The 23338-nt window shown below is 41.1% G+C and overlaps 1 long non-coding RNA gene across 1 annotated transcript; it reads right to left on the bottom strand.

Annotated features, from left to right (window-relative positions):
• Positions 1-20076: 20076 nt before the first annotated feature.
• Positions 20077-22527, bottom strand: LOC116376146 (uncharacterized). The gene is made up of 4 exons (XR_004211533.1): positions 22429-22527; positions 21295-21335; positions 20352-20441; positions 20077-20226 (listed from the first exon to the last, which is right to left on the bottom strand). It is a non-coding gene; the product is annotated as an uncharacterized LOC116376146 (long non-coding RNA).
• Between the last annotated feature and the right edge of the window lie 811 nt (positions 22528-23338).

Here is a 23338-nt window from a genome sequence, read left to right as displayed (position 1 = left end):
ACGGGGACTTGTATCTTGCAACAAATCCTGAATTGTCTGTATACGTAATAATTGTTGCATTCTTAAAATAAAAATTCACAAACTGAAATGTTGTCGTTATATGAAAGTGGCTCATTACAGTTATTGTACCTCAGAGAGGCAAGAAGGATGGCTGAGCAGCTGTTGAAAAACATATATTATAATCCCTCTAACCCCGGGTCTTATGGGGGTAAAGAGCGTTTACAGAGAGCTATAGTCGAAGAAACAGGTAGTCTGTTAAGCGATGCTAAAGTGAATGAATGGTTATCAGAGCAAGATGCCTACACTCTACATAAACCTGTAAGAAAACATTTTCCAAGAAATAGAGTTTTTTCTACGCATCCATTATCCCAATTTCAGGCGGATCTATGTGACATGCAGTCCCTTGCCGATAAAAATGATGGAAATCGCTACATGCTAACGGTTATAGATATTTTCTCTAAATTAGCCTATGTAAGGGTGTTAAAAAATAAGAGCGGGGCAGAGGTGACCAGGGCCTTTGAATCGATCTTGAAGGCAGGAGGCGCCCCCAAGAAAGTGCAGACGGATGGCGGAAAAGAATTTTTTAATCAAACATTTCAGAAGCTAATGAATAAGTATAATATAGTACATTTTGCTACAGGCTCTGATTTGAAAGCTTCGGTTGTGGAACGCTTTAATAGGACTTTGAAAGAGCGGATGTGGCGCTATTTTACAGCTCACAACACCAACCGATATACAGACATAGTTCAGGATTTAGTAAACGGTTACAACCACAGCTACCATAAGACTATACGTATGAAGCCCTCGGAGGTCTCTTCGGAAAACTCTTTTCAAGTCTTTAAAATATGTATGGTTTGTTCCCACTTCGCCGTAAGAAAAAAATGACTTTTAAATTCCTAGTGGGTGACTTGGTGCGTATATCAAAGTTGAGGGGTGTTTTCGACAAAAAATACGAACAAGGCTTTAGCTCGGAGTTGTTTACCGTTACCGAATGTCTGCCACGCATTCCGCCGGTCTACAAATTAAAAGATTATGACGGGGATCTTATAGAGGGATCTTTTTATGAGAAGGAATTACAGAAGGTCCAGTTGGGTAAAGACAAAGTCTTTCACGTGGAGGAGATTCTAGATCAGAAGAGAGAAAAGGGTAAAAAATGGTTGCTGGTCCGCTGGAAAAACTGGCCTCAAAAGTTCAACAGTTGGGTATTGGAGCAGGATGTGGTGGAGGCAACGGGGGTTAATTTAAACCCCTAGTCATGATAACTAGCGCATCATTCGCGTGTACACAGTTGGGCATCATGGAACACAGCGGCTTCTACCTGACTCTCCCCAGTAATGCGTCGGCACAGATATATCGTAATAATCAGAGTTCGAAGTATACAACCAATTTTCCAAAGCCTATAGAGTTATCAGAGGCTTGGGAAGTAGGTCTCAGCGAGATTACATACCCCCATAGTTGGTATAATATCAAAGCTAAGGACCGTGATTTTTATTGCAAAAGGTTCTCGGAACCTGCGAAACTTATTAAGCTTAAAAAGGTTTCTATAGAACCGTCGACAGGATCGTCTCAGAGTTGAATGAACACCTAACCCTGAACAAGATGGAAATATTCCTATTCTACAATCCAATCCATAAAAGGATACAAATCTCAGGGCCTGCTAACGGAGGTATAAAGACCAGCGGTAATTTATCCTACATGTTGGGGATGGGTCCCAATAAATGGACGTATGTGAACGATAAATTATTCCCATTCCCTGCGGATATACATGCAGGCTTTTACAACATATTTGTCTATACCGACATCATAACCTATCAAAGGGTCGGAGACAGCTGTGTGCCCCTCCTGCGAACAGTTCATATAGACGGCAAGGATGGGGACATCGTCACTGTCAATTATGACAAGCCGCACTACGTACATGTCAGCAAGAACTATATTGAAAACATTCTGGTTGAGCTTAAAACGGATCAGAACGAAAACATTGAATTTACTTATGGTAAAACGATTGTAAAACTCCACTTTAGACCCACCAAAACCTCTCTACATATATAATAGCTGTATTATATTTATAAACATAATACAAATAAAAGGGTTATGGAGCACCATCAGCTCGACCCTAACCGTTATGTTTCATACTATGTGGATCAAGTGGGTAATGGACTACCAGGATATCATGGAGCGCCGACAATGTATGGTTCGGGGATAGGAGGTATATTCCGTAACCTCTTCAGGATGGTTTTACCGTTTATGAAGAGAGGCTTCAGCATAGCCAAACCACATTTAAAATCAGCGGCTAAAAATATAGTAAGTGAGGTTGTAGCCAATGCTATGACCCGAAGGGCGTCACCAGAGGTGGAGCATCAAGAAGGCTCGGGGCTTATGATATTGTCTCGAAGGCCAAAAAAGAGACCCCCTGGTTTAAGGCGTAGACCTGCACCTAAAAAGCGGCGGTTAACTGTTAAAAGAACCTCAGTAAGTCAAAGACGGGGTAAAGTGAGGAGGTCTGTACCAAAACAGGCTAAAAGAATACTAGGAAGTATTTTCTAAAAGAATAAGTGACATGGCTCTTTTACATCGAATGTCCTCTGAAGCTATAAAGACAGAACTTGATCTTTTCACGGCACCGTTAACGCAGCATTCAATAGATAGATCCAGTTATGTGGAGATAGCCCCTCTCTCTGCTATTACCGATAACGGGCCTATCGAATTTTTCATACCAGGCCATGGTGACAACTATCTGGACCTCAACAACACCTTGGTGCATTTACGTCTAAAAGTGACCAAAAGAGATGGGTCTAATATTGCAGACGATGCCAAAGTGAGTCTCATTAATTACCCCTTGGCCACCATTTTCTCCCAAGTTGATGTGACTTTGGGTGAACGCCTAATCAGTCAAAGCAGCGCTACATACCCTTATAGAGCCATCATGGAGTGTTTACTAAACTACTCCGAAGACACTCTCAAAACCCAATTTAGCGCCGGGCTGTTTAGCAAGGATACTGCAGGAGCCTCTATGGAATCGACAGACCCTTCCACCGGTGCAAACAAAGGACTAGCGGCACGAGCTCGCTACTGCGCCGAATCTCGAGAGTTTCATTTGCTAGGCCCTATACACTCTGACATTTTCTTTCAAGAACGGTTACTCTTAAATTCGGTTGATTTAAGATTAAAATTAACCAGGGCCAAGGATGATTTTTGCCTGATGTCTCCCCAAGACGGGGATTTTAGTTTGAAAGTGTTGGGGGCAACCCTTTTTATTAAAAAAGTATCTGTATCTCCGGCCGTGCGCCTGGGTCACTCACATGCTTTGATGAAAGGAAATGCCCTTTACCCTCTCCAAAGAATTACCATGAAAACCTTTAGCATACCTGTGGGCAGTAGAATCTGCAGTCAAGAAAACCTATTTCTAGGCCCTTTACCTAGATATGTGGTTATAGGTCTGGTTGATCACGCCTCTAATACGGGCAGTTTAGATAAAAACCCCTTTAATTTTCAGCACTTCAATGCAGAGTATGTAGCGCTCTGTCAGGACGGACGTCAGGTTCCGGCGAAGGCTTTCCAACCACAATTTAATAACAACATATCTGTGCGAGAATTTTACAATCTATTCCTGGCTACAGGGCGACATCTAAAAGATCTCTCTTTACCTATTGACAGAAATGATTTTGCAGAGGGTTACACATTGTATGCTTTCAATTTATCACCTGATGATGACACCTCAGGAAATCTGTCTGTGGTGTCCCAAGGTAACCTCAGGCTGGAAATGCGTTTCCGTACACCTTTAACCTGTACAGTTAGCATGATTGTTTACGCATGCTCTGATTCAATCTTGGAAGTGAATGCCCGAAGACAGGTCTTAGTGGATTATTATTAAGGACCTTTGAACAAAGACATGAATACCCAAGAGTTGGACGGGCTCATGAGCCGCTTGATTGGAAAACAATTTTGTGGAGTGTTGGCTTGTGATGAATTACCTATGGAGATATGGTCTGAGAGGCCTGCAATGTTTATTGTCAATACCCATCCTAAACACATGCCTGGTGAACATTGGCTAGCTATGACATTAGAACAGGAAGGTGGACGAAAAATCTCAACTTTTTTTGATTCCTATGGCTTTCCCCCCGGTTTTTCACATTTCCCTAAATCTATTAAAGATTTTTTGACCCTAAACGGTACAAAGATCTACTACAACATCAAACAAGTGCAAGATAACCTTTCCACTACATGCGGTCACCACTGTGTATTTTACCTGTGCCAAAGAGCCCGGGGAGTTTCTTTTGAAGATGTTATGTCTCTTTATAAGGATGATTTAAGAAGTAATGATAACCTTGTATCTTGTTTTGTTAGAAAATATCAAAAGTGTTCAAATGTGTGTCCTTTAAGAACGCGTAATCAAGGCGTATGCTCACGTCATATGTTTCAAGAATGCCACAAATGTTAACTTGCTTATTTTTCAAATAAAAAATTTATTGAATTTAATCATAGTCATTCAAAAGTCATTTTCAAAAGTCTAACCACGCCGAGAGATCGGGTTTAGGAAAAGGTCCTGAGACGTTCATGGGAGTAAATGAGTTAGCATCATCGCTTTCATATGGGGCCGGTGTCGTTGGGGCATCTTTAGGGGTGCTGTATCTCGTTGAAGGCTTTTGTTTTAAAGCTTGAATCTGTTGACGAAGCTTATGGTTGGGTACACCGGAGAGGGGGATGTTGAGGATTGCCAGGGCCTTAAGAAACTGACGCCAGCCGGGAGGCCTTCGGTCATCAGCAACCTTGTGGGCAGCCGTGGTACTTTTAAGCAAGTCCTGCATATGGGACCCCCTAACCACAGAGCCCTGAAGGATAAACTCTCCAGAGTCGTTCCAAGCAGCTATCCCCTTTGAGTCTTTTATCTTGTTCATAATGTATTTAACAGTCTTCCTGTTACGTAAAGGCACATGTGTCAGTAGGTCATGCATAACTTTATCTTCAAATGGCATTTGAGCTTCACCCGACATATTATCTCCACTAGGTAAGATCGACGGTACAGGCCTTACAGGGGCATGGCTATCGTTAGGTTCGACATCTGTTAAAGGGTCCGGTAGGGAAAGGGTTAAATGGTTAGTCTCTCTCTCCCCTTGCTTTACCCGAGTCAAATACCTTTGCATTAGGTTTGTGTATTTTTGAATCTTATCATAGGGGTTCAATCCTTTTCGGTTCAAAACATCCTTCATGGCCGTATCCAAATCATTTTCCGCTGTTTGTCTGATATCTTCAGGACCCTGCATTTGTTTTTTAAGTCTATCCAACTCTTGTTGAGGCACCAAGTACATTTTAGTGGCCATCACACCACGTGTTCAACCACCACGTCTGGCCGCAATAAGGCTGGTGATGAAGGGCACGGCTATACTGAGTAAAGGTAGAAGAAAACCCCCAGACTGTTGTATACTATGTCTTTTCTTTTGAAGACTGGCCCTTTTATTGGCAAAGAGTTTGATCGCTGTCTTTTGTCTCCTTAATTTTTTCAATTGGTTCAGGGTGAGTGGAATGCGTCCTTTGAGAAGATTCAAAGCAATCTCACATAGGGCTAATATGAGATCTGAAGAACAGCGACCCAAGATGGCCTTCCGTTCTTTAGCTGTAGAACCTACTAGCCTTCTCAAGAGGGGGAGGTTTCTTTTTAAACGCAGAGACATAGCGTTTACTTTTTAGGAAGGTATGCAGCAGGCCTCTCCCCCGGAAACAGCCCTGTACGTAGCCTAAGGTGTTCTGGAGTATTTGCTTTTAAATCCACGATTAAATAAGAAAATGGCTCTTTGGTAGCGTCCTCATAGCTCTCCATAAAGTATGATTTCCGTCCAGGGTACATCTGCTGAGCTAGAGTGCTAATTTGCAGTTTGTCTCTAGGATTTTTAAACAATACCATGTAGTTGGCATTCAAGCTAATGGTCCGACTATTTTTACCTTGGTGAAACACATTCTGGACCAAGTAAAGCACGGACAGGTTTCTATGATGAGTATATTGGGTAAAAGCTCGTGCAATTTCAGGGTGTTCGCTACCAGCAAATAGCATATCGTCCAAAACCAGCAGATTATTTACATGTGGGGGGAGAAGTTCATCATCAGACAGAGAATCGGGTATTCCTTCAACAAACTTGATTTTTATTGTCTTCAATAATTCATCATACAGAGGTTGGTAACATGAATAACACCATACAATATTGTCAGGCTTTTGAGATAACACATGTTCAGAATTCTCTAAAATACTTTTTACAAAAAAAGTTTTGCCACTGTTTGAAGGGCCTGCAATTAATGCTGAAAAAGGCAATTGTAGCCGGGGGTCAAAACCCTCGACAGCAGTCATAATATCTTAAGCTTTAAGACACACTGGGGCTTGTAGCATAAGTCAGTAGCCAAAGGGCAATGTGGTACCGTCAGGCAATAGCTGTCTCTTGTCATAGACTACCCTGAATCTTTTAGTGAGTGGTGCGTTTCTTAGATGGAACCCCTTTTTATCCCTCACTATTTTGTTGTAGGAGCTCAAAATCTCCAAGTCACTATTCTTGTCCTTTACGAACCCCTCGACCAAGCGCGTGATTGATTCCAAGTTTACACGCGGTGCATTTTCATAGTTTTGAGTCACGCCTTTGGCTTTCAACACCACGTGATTGGCTTTAGTCCTAAAAGCATAGCTTTTTGGACCACATGAGGACCATTCTGTAATATGGTCACCCTCTTCGAGTTCACTCGTTAAACCCCCAAGATAGTTGCTAAGTGGGGGGGTCCAATCCCCCGGTTTGCTTACATAGACCACAGAGTCTGTGTCGTGGTAAAGAACACGCCTCTGAAGCTGTTCCATGAGGGTGTACAGTTCAAGGCGGCCATAGGCTGTGGTAAATGCTGCAAGAAACACATTTACATTACCCGGGGGTAGAACCCACTTTTGGTGGCGCCTCCATTGCACCAAGGCAATGTCTTGACTCAAGAAGGAAAAATGTGAAATTTCGTATTGGTCCGAAAAAACAAATTCCAAAAATTCTTCGGGGTCTTTAATGATCGAAGTTGTTAGCATATTGCATCTCTGCGCTAATTTCCCCCAAAGGGAGTTCAAGTACAATTTCGACACATTTCTTTTGGTTTTGTTGACCTCTATTCTGTCAGGGTCAAGAAGTATGCCTTCTCTGTCATGGTAGTCTTGAATGTACTGGTCTTTACTTTCTTGATCTGTGACCGATGCAGGATAGCCTGAAGCCATCTGCTTGCATCTCAAGAAGGTTTTGATGTACTCTTTAAAAAGTGTGTCTGATTTCCTGGAAAAGTTCCACACTTCAAAGATTTTGGCCACACGATACCCCTTCTCTAAAGCCTTAGAGAATTCTACAGTGACCCATACACCGGTCAGGGCTCTTTCTTGATCTGTGTGATCACAGGGGTTTTCCTGGTTGTGGTTTTCACAGCATGTGCGACAAAGGGGAAAGAAAAGTTTTCCTTTAGGACCCTTGTAAGGCAACACAGGTATAAACAGCCCCCTAGGAGGGTAGACAGTCGCTTTGATTAAACCAAAATAATTTTGGGGTTCGTCAAAGTCGCTGTGAATAATTTCAGGATGCCCTATAGGATAGAATGAGGAACTCATTACATGAGGATATAGGGATGTAAAATCTACATAGCCTATTGTCTCGTCGGGTTGAGCTACATAACGCAATGTCAAAGCATTGGTCCGGCCTCCAAACAAGGCCTGTCGCGGTTCCAGGGGCTCTGGAGGGTCATAATGGGTAAGGAAGGCCTTAACACTAGGATCTACCTTTTTGAGGGCTGTCCATTCGTGCTCCCACAAAACCACAACTTTTAACCCGTAAGTAGCCTTTAAAGAATTCAGTTTGTCTTGAAACTCTTGGTACATTTCCCCAAAAGTCTTTTGGGTTAGGACACACAAGGTGTGGGGGACAAAGCATAATTTACAACCGTGGAAGAAACAACCGTTGTACTCATACACTGTCTCAACCCCGTCAATCTGTGTGTATCCATCTACATGGTAAGGCCCAAAAGCCTTCTCCCCCCGATTCAAAGCATGTTGGATAAAAATATCTTTATCCTGGGCCAAGTACTCCAACCATTGAATGGAACCACTAGAGTAGGCCTTGAATTGGCGTCGGTAGTTGTCTGGCGATGGGATAGCTATAGATTCAGGAGTTAGATAGTGTGTACGATAGGTTTTCATGCACGCTGATGCAATAGTTGTACAGCTCCAGGGGTCAATGCCCGCATCTTTGATTACCTCTTCTCTGAATCTGAGGCATCCTTCACGAAGTATAACAACGTCATTGTCACAGTATGATTCCATCTCTTTATGGAAATCAAAAGTGCCATGTCTTACGGTCTCGTACCATGTCATGAATCTCTCACGCTCTTTGGGAGACATTTGATCACACCCGTACATTTCGGGGGGTGGATAAGATCCTATATAATGTAGATTCTCCTCAGATGTGAAGAAATGAGGGAAATAGCCTTTGACAGAGTTTTCAAAACCCAAGGCCTCTGGCATTTGAGCCAATCTCATGGGTAAGAAGCTTAAGCTGTCAATGTATCTCTGTTTGAAGGCGGGGTCAACAAAGCATAATATTTTACTCCCTTGAGCTATGACACTGGGTGCCACGCCTTGCTGTATCAAAGGGTTCAGAAGCAGATAGGAGTCATAGGCCCTAGCATTGTGAGCTATAAACGTGAAGTTTCTGTACTGGGCTTTTCTAAAATGTTTTAGAAAGAGTCGGGCACAATTGGGTCCCTCGGCCGACCATTTTTCACCCTTGAAAGTCATGGTTGACACAAAAATAGGCAAATGAACCCCTGATTGCTGAGTTGTCTCAAAATCATAAAACACATATTTCTCTGTATGTTCATCTTCAGCCAAGGGCTGAATGTAACACTCATGTGTTACTTCTTGAACCGCTTCCGCGTCTCTGCTTTTCAAAGGACCTTTACAGATTGGGCAGTGTATAATTCCACAAACATGAGGTTTAGGGCTATCTATTTTAAGGTTGTAATTGCAATGACATTTTGGACATTTCTTGTTAATGTCACAACTGCTTACAGATTTACATGCCTTGGGATGCCATGTTTCAGTTTTGTGTTTTTCGTAACAGTAGGCCGAACGACATGTGCGGTGACAATCCGCACAGGGGGTCAAGTTTAGCGGCTGCATAGGGCAATGTTTATCCAGACATACTGAACAGTTGTAACGGCACGAGTGCCCCCCCATGCGTGTGTAGCCGGTATGACAGGCTGGACAGACATATGGCGCGCCTAAAAAGGCTGTGATGTTAGTTACGGCATAGTAATGCTCATTTTGCACATAAAAGTACATAGTCTTAGGATGTGGTTCGGGTATATTTTGGAACTTGAGGAGAGCGTCATTAGCCCTACTGTGGTACAAAACCACAATCTTGATGTTCAGAAAGTTTTCAAATTTGACTATGTCTGAGAAAGCCACAGCATCCTGTATACCGAGACCCACCGCAGTTTGTAGCTCTCGAGCTTTATGTAACGCGGCTTGATCAGTACATCCTGGGCTGAGTAAGTGGGCCAAACCTATGGCAAAACATAGCTTATTACCTGGATTGTGAACGTTTATGAGATAGGCCCTTTTATTGCTTATGATTTCGGACTGCATTAAACTCTCGAGCTTTCGTCTCTGACCCCCGCCCCCTTGTGGTTGGCGTACTAATTGTACTACAAGTTCGAGGGTCCTATCTGCTAGCACGTTTAAATTTGACTGAACAAGGCGTTCTAGCAGTTTAACAAATTGTTCAAGCTCTGCTTCACCATTCTGTAAAATAAGCGATACCTTGCTCTGTAGACTGTCTCCACAAATTTCCAACTGTAAGAGATCCCTAGGTTCGCTATAATCTCTAATCCTCGCTAACAGTTCATTCAAAGTGTCCATAAGCATTACGTAAAACACAGCATATTCCCGAATCTGACCCCCCCATGCGAAATTGAAAAACTGGCGAACCTCAATATTGTTGAATTTATTTCGACGCAAAACATGTACACTTCGATCAAGACCTCCCCCCTCCAGATTTGCTAGGCAATTGTCCAACTGTTCAAAAACATCGTATTGGGTTTCAGACTCTTCGGACATTGGTGTTAAAGGCTGATTTATAGGTGTCTGGGGTGCCGAATTAAACCTAGCGCTCTCGTTCTGTACACTGATCTCAAGACCCCCCTCCAGATTTGCTGGACATTTGTCCAACTGTTCAAAAACATCATATTGACTTTCAGACTCTTCGGACAATGTTGTTAAAGGCTGTCTTAGAGGTGTCTGTGGGGCCGAATTAAACCTAGGGCTCGCGTTAAGCTGGGTAATTAGAGATATGATGGTTTCGGGAATCTGTGTTAACATGTTTTCCTCGGAAGGCCCTGACTCATTCATACGTGTAATAATGTCTATGAGTTCGGAGGGAATCTGGGATAATAGATTTTCATCTATTGTCATTATGTCAATTACCCCCGAATCATTCATATGGTTAACTATATCTTGGAGCTCTGTAGGGATCCTGGCTAAGAGGGTTTCAATTGTCTCACTTTGGTCTATAGGGGGCGCCATCTGTCTAATTAAGGATGTGTGTGTGTGTGTGTGTGTGTGTTTACATGTGTGTTTTTTAACGGCGGTATTTGCTTGTTTTAGCCCTAATGTTTTTTAACATACGGGGTAGCTCGCTACGCCAGAATGACACATCCTGATTGTATTGATGCTCGAGTAGAATACACATGCGCCTCTGGAGTAGAGCCTTTCGTGATTTTAAACCCAGGGTAAACGCTTTGAAAAAACGTTCTTGGTCTATTTCAGAATCTGCTGTTTCCCCCACAGAATTGGCCGATTCAAGAAGGTTGGCAGCTTCACAGAACATCAAATCGTCTACCTCAGAAATGTCATTTAAATCTTTGACATCATCAGGTTTCGCTGGTGTCTTTGGAGCCTCCTCGGGGATGCTTGTCTGGGCATCCTCCGATGTTTGTGCGTTGTGTTCATAAGCCGGTGAGGAGTCTGAAATAAAAATAATACATACACAAATAGGTTATTAACCCTAAAATATGTTAAAAATGCCAAATACATTTCAGATATAAGCCTATATATTAACAATACATTAATTAAATACCTCGGCTTTTTTGACGAGGGCTGTTCTGAAGAAGCTCTGAAACCAGGGGCTGATGTCTTTGTTCAACCTGTATTACAGCATCTGCAGGTTCGGTAGATGGTGAGCCTGAAAAAAACAAACAAAAAAAAAAAAAAAAAAACAACAACAAAAAAAAACAGCATTAGGCCTTGTTTTAACATATTCCGGCATAAAAAAAATATATAAATATTAAAATAATAATATATATAAATAATAATATATAATTGATTCATACCTAGTCCTTGGAACGACGTCTCGTGAATATCGGCCAAGTAGAATTGTTCGGGTGAAGCGGAACTGTGGATCTGAGCACTAATTATCCTTTGGTGTTTAGAAATATGGGGGACAACGTTGTCCTGGCCAAGGGGAGTTGACCTGCCGTTTAAAGTCTCTGTTCGCTGCTTTTGTGTAAATACATCCTGGGAGTAGGGCAGAATTGTCTCGTAGTCATATGCTTCGCAGAAACCGTTCAGGCTCCATATGGCATCGTTTAACCTTCTAGGCTTTAGGTCCTCTGTAAACATATAAAATAACTTTTAATATAAGATGCCCACACTTTTTGTTTTTAAGGTATAAATATTTTTATGTATGGAATTCTTGGAGCTTACTTACGTTGACAATTCAGGGCAGGCGTTTGTTTGTCGGCACTTTGTTTCGGAGCCCCATTGGATGGTTCGAGCTCAGTTATACCTCGGAGTATCTGCGTGAATGCTTCAGAATCTATAAAACATTCGACAATATTAAAGCTATAATCACTTTAGCTAATATTGCCTTGTTATACGGTAAGCATACTGATCCTAATGATTGTTTAATATTTCTATAACATCCCACGCTTTTCAAACAATTCCCCAACAACAACCAAATCTAATAAAGATTTATTTCAAGAACTCACCTTGCGATAGATCCATTAGACTTTTTTCCCCGATTATCTTTTTTAACGCTTCAGTCCGATAACGATTCTTGGAGTTTCTGGAGGTGCTGTTTGCATCGGAACTAAAACGCTGCTAACATTGCCCATGGTTTCTAGCGCTTTTGTACCCTACGACCTAGAGAAAAACCCCTGAATGATTTTTTTACATAGCATTTGGGGTTTGTCGTTTTTTTCGGGCTATACCCCCGCCCATGGTATATTTGACACATTTCAAACACATGGTATTGGGTGTGTCTAAACATTAGGATCCTTTTGGAGCTTCTAAAATCTCCGGGGTGCTAGCACCTAGATGCATGGGGTGTGTTGTTCTCGACATCGCTGGGATGAATGACTTTTTAGCCCACCTAAAAAAATAGTTTTATGAAAGGCCTTTAAGATTAGGAGTCGTAAGACACAATATTATTGTTGGGGGGTAGGCATCTGTTTTGCAGGCTAGTGTAAACCTTGGTTTCAAACGACCCACCAGGCATGCAAGGGTATTTTTTTAACAAACAACCCGCCCCCCTTTTTCTGTTTTTGAAACACACACACACACACACACACACACAGCCACTACAGAAAACTCCCTCACGCACATGCGCGCGCACATGGCTTTTTCCGCAAGATTTTTCTCAGGGACAGACTGCGCTAAGAGTGAACAAACGCGAGAGTTCATAACGTGGTGAGATTCTGATTTTAAAACCATTTATTTCATTCAAAATATTTAGTACATACATTTTATATCGTTACATTCTTAAGGTATTTTACGATGCCTTTCTTACAGATCCTGGGAGCTTATGCAACCAACCGCCATTGTCCGTGTCGAGTTCACCCTCAAAAGGCAAGGCTCTCTTGCTATGTCCATCAACACATGGTAAGTTTTCACTCCAGGGGTAGATCCTCCGTCGGGCCTTTTGGTCTTGACTCTGTCTCAAGGAAAGCCTCGCCCAGCGCTTTAACTGTTCCCCATTTTGGAAGAGAATGTCCAGCTTATTCATAAGTGTTATGAAAATTGGATAATCCACCCATTTAAAACTAAACACAGGAATAAAAAAGTTTACATGTTTGCGTGCTCTGGAAGCTACCGGAGAATTGACAGACTTTGTAGCATTAGCCTTATCATAAAGGTCACAGGCTAAAATTGTCACTTTGTTGTCAGGGCTATAGTCCATTGAAACAATTCTTAGAGCCTTGAGATCACTGCGGCCGCAGACCTGTTCTTCCAACGCATATCCTGGCACATTTGTAACACTTAGGACCTGTTCAATTTTACAAAGAGCCAGCCTGATGTTTAGCCATTCTCTCATCCCCAGAGCCGGGGGAAAACTCCCAGGTTTTGCAGGATAAAGGGGTTTGGGTCCACGGTCTGTGAATATCTTTACCGTAGAATCCTCCGGGTGGAATATGTAAGACATGTGGCCCTCACTCGTACCCAAAAATCCTTTAAAACATTCTGGAGCTTCACACAGAACTTCTTCAAGGCTTTGGTCACTGGGTTCATGACAAGCCGAGCATAACATCCCTAAAATTGGCATAGGTGTCATTTTTGTTTAATATTCAGGGGGGTTATCATGTACAGTCTTAAACAGGTATTGTTCAGCGGCTTTATAAGGGGCCTTAACCAACCCAAACCGTGAGAAACAGTAACAGGTTGACCTGACACATGGTCCCTTACTCAACCCAGGGCATGCACCCTTCTACATGACATAGGGTCATAAATCATTACATAGGGTCATAAATCATTACATAGGGTCATAAATCAGGCTTGGGTCATCAATCATTAACGGCCTGTCAAATGGACCCTTACTCACCCCATAGCCCCCACCTAACCAGGCTTGCCTGACCAGAAGACATGCACACGTCATCACTACATAGGGTTCACATAGAGTTCACATAGGTTCACATAGGGTCATCAATCAAAATTTTGACCCGTGACATCTACTTTATTCTCTCTGACTTGTTTGGACGGAGTTTATTGGTAACTTTTGGGATTCCTTTGTATGCATTTTGAACGAGGGAACCAGGTGGATTACTGAATCAAACGCGCCAACTAAACAGACTTTTTTGGGATATAAAGAAGGACTTTCTCGAACAAAACAACCATTTGTTTTGTAGCTGGGACCCTTGGGATTGCAAACAGAGGAAGATCTTCAAAGGTAAGTGATTTATTTTATCGCTATTTCTGACTTTCATGACATCTCTGCTTGTTTGGATTTTTTTTGTGCTTTTGTACATGGGGTGCTGTCCTCAGATAATCGCATGGTATGCTTTCGCCGTAAAGCCTTTTTGAAATCTGACAAAGAGGCTGGATAAATAAGAAGTTAAGTTTTTAATTGATGCAAGACACTTGTATTTCCATGAATGTTTAATATTACGAATTTTGTATTTTGAATTTCGCGCTCTGCAATTTCACCGGATGTTGTCGAGGTGGGGAGCTAACCCAAAGAGGTTTTCAAACCCACCTTAAGGACAAGAATGGTTGATGACAGGTTAAGTTAACTCGGAATTCTCAGTGTTGAGTCAAGGAGGGCATGCTCCCTCAACATGTATGAGTTTGTGAGTTAAAAAAAGGATAATTTGGCACTTAGGCGGTCTCTCTGGTCATGATTCAAATCTGTACTGTGTACTAGCTAGTACACTGACAATTCTAAAATGATAAATCCAAAGGGTAACTTGTCACACAGATTTAATTTGGTCTTGATTAGGCCAATTCCAAAACGTTTCTTTGCTATTCATTAACATAATATATATGAGCATAAATATGACACTGTAAATTTGCTATGTTGATGGGCACCAAAATTATTAATATTTTTCAAATCCATTTCTGCTTGATACCTGGTATGTCAAATCGCAGTGTTTTTTGAGAATGTACTCTTTTGTAAATAAACTATGCAATTTATGTAACCCACAAATTGTATCTTAGCTTAGAAAACAGTGACCCAAGTCTCTCCAGATTGTGAGTACAGTACTGAGAGAGAGACTATTCAAATCAAATGTTATTAGTCACATGTGCCGAATACGACAGGTTGTAGACCTTAGAGTGAAATGCTTACTTACGAGCCCTTAACCAACAGTTCAGTTTCCAAAAAATACGCATAAGAATAAGAGATAAAAGTAACAAGTAAATAAAGAGCAACAGTAAAAAATAACAATATATACAGAGTCAATGTGCAGGGGCACCGGTTAGTTGAGATAGTTGTACATGTAGGTAGAGTTATTAAAGTGACTATGCATACAGTAGATGACAACAGAGAGTGAGAATTCTAGTGAAGTAACCCTTTTGGACCACACTATCTGCCAACATTGAAGAACTCCGGGTTAAGTGAATTATCACTTCTACCTCTAATCAGCAATCATAGGATTCATTCATGCTCCTTATTAGATGCCAGGTTATGAGATGCCAGGTCATGGTCTATGGACCCCCTGATGTAGCCTTGGCCACCCCATGTATAAAACTCTAGTTCCGCCACTGGGCATGGGCCATTGTGTTTGGGTAGAAACACTCCCATCAGAGGTCACAGAACAGAAGTTTTAATCGTTTTTTAACTGACACCAACGTGGCTTCTTCTGGTCATAATGGTAGGGTTAAGTAAGCTGCAGTCTCATTCCCAATGGACTGACTCTTTAAATAACTTTTATTTTACTACCTTACAGACCTAGTTAGGGAGGCCTTAACTACCCATGTCATCCATCTCTTCACCAGCATGCAAATAGACACAGACACACACACTCGCATACACAAAAACATCACCCTGTAACCATGGGCATCTGGCAGACATCACACCCACACTCCAACACCACTAGGGTCAGAGGGTAGGTCGAGGAGGGATTTTTTGGGGAGGATAGCTCATGTTCTCTGGGCCTGTCTAATGAACCATACACAGCCCTGGAAATGCAGAACAAGCATATGATTCACCACCCAATTGAAGTGCGCTCCAACTCCAAGCTGAAAACTGGAAAGATGGAAAGAAGGAAACAACATCCTTCCATCCACTGGGTTCGCAGGAGCCTCACACAAGATTTAACTCTGTTGTTGAACTGTGTGTGTGTGTATGTACATGTGTCTGTGCGTTTGTGTGCATGTGCGCTTACCTCTGTAGTGTCTGTCTGAGAGTGTTTGAGTGACTCCAGCAATTATCCAACAATTTGGTCTATGCAGTGATTTGTTTAATTTCCCAGACAGGCTTAGTTCCACTGAATAGTTGTCCAAGTAATTGTCTTTTTACATGAAAGTTCAGGAGTCAGCTCAAATAAAAATGAGCTGTAAATGAGTCCTTTGAAAACATAGTCGAGTTAGAGAAGCCACAATCTTACACAGACTGACTGAGAGATCATATGGACTGCAGCTGAGAGAGAAAGGAGGAAGAGAGCGAGATTGGGGAGAAGGATAGAGGGTAGGAGGGAGAGAAAGAGAGTTAATGAGGTGCTTTCAGAGATTGAAAGAGATGAGCGAAAATTAGGGTGACTGGTAGAAAGAGCAACAGAAAAAGAGGAAGAGCGAGACAGAAAGAACAACAGGCAGAGAGAGCAAGACTGGGAGAGAGAGAGGATATGCAGCATAGAAACCACTTGGATTGGGCAGTAAACATTAGGAACCACATTTCTGAGAGAGGAGATTTTCTGGAGATTTTCTTTTTCCTCATCCTTCACACTAGCCTATAAATCCTCTCTGATCTGTGAGCAGCAGACAATAGGGTGGAAGAGATCAAGAGCAAGAGAGAGAGAAAACAGAGCTGCGCTTCCTAACCTCCTGCCAAATGTATGCCAAAGATTTTCGAAAACAAACCCAATTTTGATTAAACCACAGTGTGCCATCAAAGCAGCAATAATTGTGACCTGTTCCTTCAAGAAAAGGGAAACCAGTGAAGAACAAACACCATTGTAAATACAACCCATATTTATGTTTATTTATTTTCCCTTGTACTATTTGCACATGGTATACACTGTATATAGACATAATATGACATGTGAAATGTCTTTATTCTTTTGGAACTTCTTTTCACTTTTGTTTATTTTCTACTTCACTTGCTTTAGCAATGTTAACATATGTTTCCCATGCCAATTAAACCTTTAATTGAATTGAAAAATTGAGAGAGAGAGAGAGGGACATGGCTGTTGCTGTATGTTGGAGATATAATTGGAGCTGTGTTTAGCCATGGTTTTCATGTCACGTAGACTACATACATAGACCTACAAAAACCTTATTCTCTCTCAGGCTGCCTTTTTGTAAGCTACTTTGCATCACACCACATACACAGTTCCTCCTCCTGCTAAATTACAGCCCATCCCATTTCTGTCTTCTACACTGTTGCAGTAGAGACGCTGCATCATTGCAGTACATTGCACCATAGGCCTTCTGCATCATATGATCACCTTATATAACCTTTTCAGATCTCGGCAATGCCTGATGATGAATAAGAAGTAATTTCAGTTTTAATTATCTTTTAATCATGTTTACCGTCGCTAGGGAGAGACGGCCCTGTTTGCTCTCCAGTGTTAAATTCGCTGTGCCTCCCGGCAACTCTATGCAATCTTGTTTTAGAAGGGAAAATCCTTAAATTTACAGCCACAAACTCAATATTTACCCAACACTGGAGACGATTAGCCCCATGCTACACTCGAAACATAAAAGGGGCAAGTTGGGACCAAATAAGGTTCTTGAGAGCGATGCTATAAGGGAACCATTTTAGGGTCTCTGAAGAACCATACAAAAATCCAAAACCAGAAATGTTTCAGCCCATCAGGACCAGAATTGAATAACCCTGCTGTAGGGTTTTAAGCCATATTATATCCCAGGGTGCCTTTCGAGTGAACTTTTGCGTTACCAATAGCAGGTAGCGAAGTGGTGGCCAGTTGTGTATAGCCATAATGGAATTTTTGGTGACCTTATTTGACCTTTTCTGCTGCTTTTGAGACATCCCTCCTTGGGGCACTACTTGATTGAGTAAATAAAACACTAAACAATCACAGTATTATATTATTATTCTCATATGTATTCATGAGATTAATGATAAACCTTTAAACTGCACTGTTTCTCCCCAAGTCTCTATTTTTCAGCTCCAAATGACAAAACCTGCCCTGTCCAAGGGTTGCAGGTCTGACGACTTCCTTCTGGTCACACATTGTATTCGGAGAAATATCGAATAAACCAAAGACATTGCTTTAACTGTAAATGTACTTTATTGCAGCTATTTTCCCAAATAAAAAAGAGAATACAGTTGAAAGTTGACATACACCTTAGCCAAATACATTTAAACTCAGTTTTTCACAATTCCTGACATTTAATCCTAGTAAATAATTCCCTGTCTTAAGTCAGTTAGGATCAACTCTTAATTTTAAGAATGTGAAATGTCAGAATAATCGTAGAGAGAATCATTTATTTCAGCTTTTATTTCTTTCATCACATTCCCAGTGGGTCAGCAGTTTACATACACAACATTAGCGTTTGGTAGCATTGCCTTTAAATTGTTTAACTTGGGGGAATTTTGGCCCATTCCTCCTGACAGAGCTGCTGTAACGGAGTCAGGTTTGTAAGGCCTCCTTGCTCGCACACGCTTTTGCAGTTCTGTCCACAAATTTTCCATAGGAATGAGGTAGGGCTTTGTGATGGTTGCTACTCCAATAACTTGAATTTGTTGTCCTTAAGCCATTTTGCCACAACTTTGGAAGTATGCTGTGGGCCATTGTCCATTTGGAAGACCCATTTGCGACCAAGCTTTAACTTCCTTACTGATGTCTTGAGATTTTGCTTCAACATATCCACATCCTTTTCCTTGCTCACGATGTCATCCATTTTTTGAAGTGCAACAGTCCCTCCTGCAGCAAAGCACCACCACAACATGACGCTGCCACCCCCTTACTTCACGGTCGGGATGGTGTTCTTCGGCTTGCAAGGAGCCAGATATCTGAGATTTCCTCCAAATGGTCATTATGGCAAAACAGTTATATATTTGTTTCATCAGACCGGAGGACATTTCTTCAAAAAGTACAATCTTTGTCCCCATGTGCAGTTGCAAACCGTAGTCTGGCTTTTTTTAATGGAGGTTTTGGAGCAGTGACTTTTTCCTTGCTGAGCGGTTATGTCGATATAGGACTCGTTTTTACTGTGGATTTCGATTTTTTTGTTCCTGTTTCCTCCAGCATCTTCACAAGGTCATTTGCTGTTGTTCTGGTTGATTTGCACTTTTTGCACCAAAGTACGTTCATCTCAAGGAGACAGAATGAGTCTACTTCCTGAGCAGTAATGACAGCTGCATGGTCTCATCGTGTTTATACGTGCGTACTATTGTTTGTCCAGATGAACGTGGTGTTTGGAAATTGCTCCCAGGGATTAACCAGACTTGTGGAGGTCTACAATTTTTTTTTTTGGGGGGGGGGGGTCTTGGCTGATTTCTTTGGATTTTCCCATGATGAAGGTAGGTCTTGAAATACATGATGTCAATTAGCCTATCAGAAGCTTCTAAAGCCATGACCTAATTTTCTGGAATTTTCCAAGTTTTAAAGGCACAGTCAATTTAGTGTATGTAATCTTCTGACCCACTGGAATTGTGATAGGGTGAATTATAAGTGAAATAATCTGTCTGTAAACAATTGTTGGAAAAATTATTTGTGTCATGTAAAGTGGATGTCCTAACCGACTTGCCAGAACTATAGTTTGTTAACAAGACTTTGTTGAGTGGTTGAAAAACGAGATTTCATGACTCCAACCTAAGTGTATGTAGACTTCCAACTTCAACTGTACATAAAATTGACAAGTTATTAAAATGTATTTACGTTGGGTCTAATATCTGTGTGTGTGTGTGTGTGTGTGCATAGGTGCGTGCGTGCATATGTGTGTGAGAGGGAGGCATGTTTTTCAACTCATGAAAAAAGCACACAGAATTTTACTCATACTGTACACATGAAGCCATAGTCTTTTACAATAGTATCAATCACACTTTGATTTGATAGATATTTAGAGGAATTATGTAGATATTGAGAATGGATATGAAGGAGTAGATATCTCCAATCCTAAAATAAAATTGAGCAAACATTAAATACACAAGTAATTACAACGTATTTACATTATGGATAATGTGTGTGAGTGTGTGCGTGTGCATGTTGTTTTATTTTCCCTTGTCAGCCTCCCATCTCTGATAGGCCCAGTGTATGCACTTCTGGGTGAGGCTGTCAGGCAGTGGTGGAGGGTGTGGCAGATTGAAAGAGAGATGCACAATGTGAGTGTACAGCTCAACAACATGTCTGTGTGTACATCTGCTGGTGTGAGCATATGCAATATAATTCTGAATAACCTGTATCCATCTGGGAATCATCAAAAGTTTCTCCCTTCACGGCCAGTGTAGTAGGACCTGGTGCAGCCGGTAAACTAAATACCACAGCATCTAAAAGAGAGGCACAATTTTCTTAACTGGCAATAATCATACAACTATCAGATCAAGCGTTAACTGGCGATAGCAGACACCCGCATAGCTGATTTCTTAGCGGTGTCTGAGGTGTAACTGTGTTGGATCTTTCATATCAGTAGGCAGCAGCTCATGATCATTGTCACAGCTCTAACACAGTTCTACCTCAGACACCACCAAAACAACCACTATGCGGATGTCGGTTAAAGTAGATGTGATTAAGTAGAGCCTCAAGTGAGGGAGAATGTGCATGTGTGTATACATGCGCACTGATAACATACATACACACACGTACACAGATTTTGTGGTGTAGATATGTGGTAGTAGAATAGTGGCCTGAGGGCACACACTTAATGTGTTTTGAATGTATTGTAATATTTAAAAAATTGGTATAACTGCCTTAATAATTTTGCTGGACAAAATACAACAAATTAACTAAGTTTTCATGTGTATCTGGCAACTCACGCAGCATACTTCATTTTCCAAAATACTCATTGTACTTGCCCTTGCAATCTGATGTGTGTGTGTGTGTTATTATGACTTAGAAGTGTCCACCTGACCCCATCCTTGTAGTAGTACATTCAGTGATTAGCTTTGGAAAAAAATTACTATTCAACAGTGTACAGTAAAAAGCATATCAAATATTCAGATCTGGACAGACAAGTGGGTATCTGTATAAGCGCTTTGTGACAACTACTGATGTATAAGGGGCTTTATGAAATACATTTGATAGATTGCTTGTATATGCTTCTATTCATGTCAGTAACTCTATATCTAAATATGTCTTACATTTCCTCAATAGGAAGTTGTACCTTAAAGCCAACAATTTTACCTGGTCTTTCCTCCTGGCGACAGGGTTTGGGAATCGAGGGCCTAGAGAATTGGAAAAATAACAATAATTAGTGTCCACATTTATGAATGAATAAAATTCAATATTGGTTAGCTGTGTATCTCATCTGATTGAGAATTGATGACATACTGTATCCCTTTTTCCTTTTGAAATACTGACACCAAAATCACACAATTCTATCTAGTGAGAGTGCACACAACCATTAGCTTATTTTACCAAGTAAAAAAATAACAATTTTGTCAAGGGACCCAATGACCAATGAATAACTGTCACGTTCGTCGAATGGAGGAGACCAAGGCGCAGCGTGATTTGAATACATGTTATATATTTAATGAAGACGGACACTAAACAAACTACAAAAACAACGTGACGCTATACTACAAATGTGCAGACACAGGCAACTAGACAATAACCCACGAAACACCCAAAGAAGATGGCTGTCTAAATATGGTTCCCAATTAGAGACAACGATAAACAGCTGCCTCTAATTGAGAACCAATCTAGGCAACCATAGACATACATAAACACCTAGATAGTAAACGACCCCATAAACCTACAAAACCTCTAGACAGTACAAAAACACATACATCACCCATGTCACACCCTGACCTAACCAAAACAATAAAGAAAACAAAGAATACTAAGGTCAGGGCGTGACAATAACAAAGCAGCTATTGCTGCTGTATACTGTACCCAACCCCATCAACCAAATACTAGCCGGTCACAAGGGTACTTTGTTATCATTTAGTAATGCTGTACTGTAGCCTACTGCACCCCATATCAACCAACTTGCCAACTAGTAGGGACAAGGCTATATGGATTTTATCATTCACTAATACTGTAATGGTATTGTAACCTACTGTATATCACATTATTATCCACCTAGCTAGCTAGTGTTAGCTTAGCTAGCTCTAAAGAAACAACCAATGAATGACAACAGGCTTTTAAAAAATAAAAAATATCTAACGTAAACTCACGTAAACTCGTACATCGCCTTAGTCCGTACAATTGCCCTTATTTTAGCACCCCAAAACGTAATACTTCCAGATCAACTGTAATGTCAATCCCATTGTAAAGCACAATTTCTCCCCTTTCCAACAGAATCAATTACATTACCTAAGTGCTGCCCGTTTCTGCATAATTCAAGCAGGCAATGAGCCCCGTCGGGTCTTTTTAAAAATGGCGGGTGGGGGAGCAAAACTAATGCATGATAGTGAGGAGAGATGTTGTGTGGGAAAATTTCTTTTTTTCACTCGATCTGTCCAATTTATCACCTTATCACCTCTAAAATGTAAATAAAACAATATAATGTGTCATTGTCACGTTCTGACCTTTATTTCCTTTGTTTTTGTATTTATTTAGTATGGTCAGGGCGTGAGTTGGGTGGCCAGTCTATGTTTGTTTTTCTATGATTTGGGTATTTCTATGTTTCGGCCTAGTATGGTTCTCAATCAGAGGCAGGTGTCATTAGTTGTCTCTGATTGAGAATCATACTTAGGTAGCCTGGGTTGCACTGTTTGTTTGTGGGTGATTGTCTATGTTAGTGGCTTGTGTCAGCACAGGTCTCATTTGTAGCTTCACGGTCGTATTTGGTTTATTGTTTTTTGTTACTCTTTTGTATAGTGTTCAGTGTTCTCTTTATTAAAATTCACTATGAACACATACCACGCCGCATATTGGTCCTCTGATCCTTCTCGCCTCTCCTCTTCAGATGAAGAGGAGGAAGACCGTGACAGTCATTACATACCTATTTGAAGGTTTGTGTCGAGTGTGTGTTTGAATCGGGTTTTTAGGGCGGTGCTAGAGTGATCTTAGAAGTATACATAAATAACCATGTTATTTATATTTGAGTAATTAATTAATGAATCTACGTACATGCAAAAACATATATATTAAAACAAACAATAAAAAAAGTCTACCTGCAATAGGACATGCTGGGAAATATGATAATCATGGTCGTGGTTTTTGTTAAACTTTGGTTATTAACTCCCACCTCCTCCCCCTGGGTGCACGTTTTGTTTTTTGC

The sequence above is a fragment of the Oncorhynchus kisutch genome, linkage group LG11 (genome assembly GCF_002021735.2).
Source record: "Oncorhynchus kisutch isolate 150728-3 linkage group LG11, Okis_V2, whole genome shotgun sequence".
Taxonomy (NCBI): domain Eukaryota; kingdom Metazoa; phylum Chordata; class Actinopteri; order Salmoniformes; family Salmonidae; genus Oncorhynchus; species Oncorhynchus kisutch.
Note: the sequence above shows the minus strand (reverse complement) of the source record. Positions and strands in the feature narration are given on the sequence as shown.